Source organism: Fukomys damarensis, unplaced genomic scaffold (genome assembly GCF_012274545.1).
Source record: "Fukomys damarensis isolate Sample0158 unplaced genomic scaffold, DMR_v1.0_HiC HiC_scaffold_39, whole genome shotgun sequence".
Classification (NCBI taxonomy): Eukaryota; Metazoa; Chordata; class Mammalia; order Rodentia; family Bathyergidae; genus Fukomys; species Fukomys damarensis.
In genome coordinates, this window is record NW_022900951.1 from 67,275,856 (window position 1) to 67,280,176 (window position 4,321).

At 42.4% G+C, this 4,321-nt stretch overlaps 2 pseudogenes; both read right to left on the reverse strand.

Moving 5' to 3' along the window:
* Positions 1 to 1,204: 1,204 nt before the first annotated feature.
* Positions 1,205 to 2,688, reverse strand: LOC117284728 (annotated as a pseudogene).
* Positions 2,689 to 2,738: 50 nt separating this feature from the next.
* Positions 2,739 to 3,124, reverse strand: LOC104854377 (annotated as a pseudogene).
* Positions 3,125 to 4,321: the final 1,197 nt, after the last annotated feature.

The following is a 4,321-nucleotide window of genomic DNA, read 5'->3' on the forward strand; positions in this document are numbered from 1 at the left end:
TGGTCATGAATTTAATTTTCAGGTATTCTTTATCATGAAAGTATCTTATTTCTCCATCAAATTTGAAAGATCATTTTGCAGGGTACATGAGTGAGTTGAAGGTTGTTTTCTTTTGGGGCTTGAAATTCTTCACTCCAATATCTCCTTGATTTGAGGGTTTGTGTTGAGAATTCTGCTGAGATGCTAATGGGCTTTTGTTTATAGATGATTTATTTCTTTTCTCAAACAGCTGTTCTTGTGTTACATTTCTGGGATCTTGACTATTATTTTCCTTAGTGTAGTGTTTTTTCTGATCATTGCTGATTGGGGTTCTGTATACTTCATTTTTCTGAAAGTTGGATTATTTATTTATTTATTTATTTATTTATTTATTTATTTTTTGACCTCGCATCCCATTTATTAAAGAAAGAGTAAGAAAAGATACAATGCAGGAAAAACATCAACCATCCTTCACATCAGGCTGAACAATGTACAGTGATTTCTCTCCTTATCCTCCCTATCCTAACCCTTATTTCCAAGTTTGAGGCCCTTTGATAGGGAGTATCAGTGGAGAGTGGGTCAGATGAACAGAAGAGCCTTAAATATGGCCAACTCTAAGTCCAGGAGAAAGGAGCTCCAGGCCTTGTCAGTCAAGAAGAAATTTTTTGGTGGGTTGGTGTAGTGGTTGTCCACCTTCATATTCTGTGTTCAAGCCCCCAGTGAAAGGTCTGGCAGTCGGTGACCAGGTTCAAGCGGCCCATGTAAGAGCTACTGAAGTATGAGCCATTCACCAATACATCTCTAGAGCAGTGAGCTTGATTCTCCAGTGGGGAGCAGGGGATTACACATAAACTGGGACCAGGCCAATGTATCCCTGAGGAAAAGTCCACGAGAACAATTCAAGAAACTGGTAAGAAACAAAGGGCAGAAAGCCATGGAACAAAAGCAGAGAATACTTCTGAAGGGCCAAATTCCTTTCTCTTGAGGTGAGTTATTCCCAATTTTTCATTGTCTGTGTCCAAAAAACAAAAACAAAATGACAACAACAAAAAACCATTTCACCTTCAGTCAAGAAAAAAGCAGAGGAAAAATATTCCTCTTTTGAACTTTAGTCCCAGTTATGTTTTCAGACAGTAGCACTGTATCTACACTTTTACCTAAAGAGATGATTCCTGCCCAGAACACAGTATCGAGAAAATGAGTGGTCCTGGAGGGAAAGTGGTGTTTAAGGGGGTAACATTCCATTTGGTTGCATTGCAACCATTGGATCCCCTGTTCTGGAGAAAGCAGGTGGGTTTGTGCTGGGGAGGTTCCCCACCCTAAGAAATGGGACCACACTCTTGCCTACAGGGCTATTCATCCTTGGAAAGAAAGCTGGGTTTAGACTCAGGATTCCTTTTGGCATCATAAAAAGGAGCTGGGTAGATACCCATAAGGCCTGCTGGAGAAAAGCTCAAATGCGCAATGGCTGACCAGGGGAAAGCAATTTGACCTGGGCCTATAGGACCAGTAGACCTTAGGAAGGCAGCTTGACTTGGACCCTGCAGACCAGTGGGCTTGTGGGGAAATTGCTGGACTTGAGTCCTGGAGATCAGCAGACCTTTGGAAAGTACCTGGGTTTGAAGCCAATGTCACAGAAGACTGAGAGAAGGCAGTTGGGTTCAGTTCCCCTGAACTTGTCCTCCTGGGAAAGGGATTGGCATTTACCCCAATGGGACAACCTGGCATTGAGAAATGAGCTGAATTAGGAACTATGGTTCCAGGAGACCTTGACAGGGGAGATGGACTTGGCCCTGGAAGGCCAATTCCTTGAGAGCTGGGATCTGTGTTTGGGCCAATGGGGCCAGGTACTCTTGCCAGGGATGATGATCTTGTGCTCATATTTCCAGAAGCCTGCAAAAAAGAAGCAGAATTTGCTTCTAAAAGGCCTTCTGCTTTTAGAATTGGGCAAGATCAAGGACTTAGGATCCAGCCATTCTTAAGTTAAGACCAGTTCCTGTGCCCAAGAGGCCACCTGCTCTGGTGTCCAGATTCAGGACTGAACCCAGGACTCCTGCCCTTGTGTTGGGCCCCAGACTTGGACTCATACCACTTGCTCATGGCTTGGGCCCAAGGCCTGGGCCTGAAAACATACCTGACCTAGGGGCAGGGTTTGTACCTAAAAAGCCTGATCTCAGATTAGGATTTGGTCCAGGGCCCAGACCAACTGGCCTAGGATTGGGAGTACCATTCCCAGAAGACAACAAAACACCTGATCTCAATTGGGTCCAGATCCAGGTCCCATGGGGGTGTCACTTTAGGGTCAGGATTTGCTCCCAGAAGACTCTGTATCCTTGGATTGGACATAGGGCCTGGGCTTATGGAGTTAGCCATAGGACATGGGTCTGCAAAGAGTGCCTGTTCTAGGGTTTAGAGCTGGTCTTGGCCCTGGACTCAAAGGGCCACCTGGCCTTGGAAAAGACACTGTGCCTGTGCCAGTAGGATTTATCTCTCTTGGAAAAGAATCCATGCATGGGGCATGAGCATCAGCAGGCAAAGGTGATGGATTTGAAGCCAAGGAGCCTGATAATGATGGAAAAGATAGTTTCCTTGGAAATTTGGCCGGATTTCTGACAAGAGAACCAGCTGCCATAAGGAAAGGATCTAAGTTCATGACTAAAGGACTGCCTGTGTTCAGAACAGGACCCCCTGTGGTCTCAGGGAACTGTAAAGCTATCGTCAAGGTAGCAATGGTTCACAAGTCCAAGGAATTCTCCACTCTAAGGAAAATCAAGGGTTCTTCCATAATTTCTTTGGGATGTCCATGATAATGGACTTGGTTGGATTTTGCAAAGGATCTTATCTTTGAAGAGTGCTGTCAAGATTGCTGGGTGGTGCCAGCTCATGGCCAAACTCATCACAGTCCTGTTCCCCAGAAGTGTGCTTGATAAGAACTGCAAAGGCTTCCCCAGATAGATGATTTTCCCATACAGGAAATTTGTCCCACAATCAGAACAGAAATTCCCTCAGTGGTGTAATGTAGGTTTCCCAGGAAGTTTCCAGTTAATCTAGGGCTAAAGCGAGCCTCAATCTCCCCCTGTAGCACCATTAGCACCCAATCTGCCAGGCCTTCAGACCCCACACTAGAAATAACAATTTGCACCATGAGCTTTCCTTCTTTAAAAAGCAAGTGAATCACTTCTCAGCCTTTTCGCTAAGATCAAGTGTAGTAAAAAGCAAGTGAAAATAAACTGCAATGGAGGCCACTAAACATAGTGCCATATGGCCAATGGGCTACAACGGAACCTCCTGCAGCTGTCAGCCCCTCCTCCGGGAGCACTTCCTGTGCACTTCCAGCCTCATGCCATGAGTACTTCCTGTAAGTCGGATTCTTTTTCCATGGTTGCGACGTTTTTTGCTAGTACTTCTGTGAGTGGGATTTTTTTTTATGTCCTTTGTGCAGTCTTCTGATTTTTCATTGATTCCAATTAATTTTATGTTACTATTTTTTAATCATCTAGCAGTTGGATTGATTTTTCTTGATCCTGTTATTTTTAGGAAATAAAAATATTTTATTTGGTGATTGCTAGCTGCAAATCAGTCCTCTGCATCTGATATTCTGTGTATTGGTTGATTCTGCTGCATACATTTTCAATAAAATTTTTAATCTCCTGGATATCTGCTTTAATTTGTTTTATGGATTCTAAGGACTTCTATATTTTTAATCTGTATTTACCCTATATTCACTAACCATGTTCTTCACTATGGTCATCATGTCTTTAGCAAATTGCAATTATTTCTGATTTTATTTTTTAGAGCCTCATTTGTGAGCTTTGCTACTTCTGTTGCTACTATTTCAGAAAGACCAGCTGTGTGGCTTTTGATCTCTTCCACCACAATGCCTCCTTTATTTACCTTGGGTGAATTGGAGGTCTGAGATTGCATATTGCATCCATTTTTATTTTTAAAATTTATTTTCTTCAATATGTTTGTAAATTGCTTGTTATGGGTAGCTTTGTTACTACTACTGATACCTCTTTGGGAATTATTAGTTTTTAGAGAAGTTTTTTATGAATAGCTGGCATTTGGCTTGTAAGTCTGTCCCCAAATCTTGCCTCTTCCACTTGTTATGTGTTAAAAGTTGTTATCTGTTTGACCTACTACTGTTTTTTGGTACCAAACTATGGTACTGTTTATGACCCCCAAACAATCTCTGTATTATCATACAAGGAAGAACTACTAATTACAACCATGACATCTGTGCTAAAGTAGTATGACAAGTAATAACTGTTTCATCAAGCACAGGCCAGAAAATGACAAACTGTGATTAATTTGCTCCGTTTAACCATAGATACAAGATTTA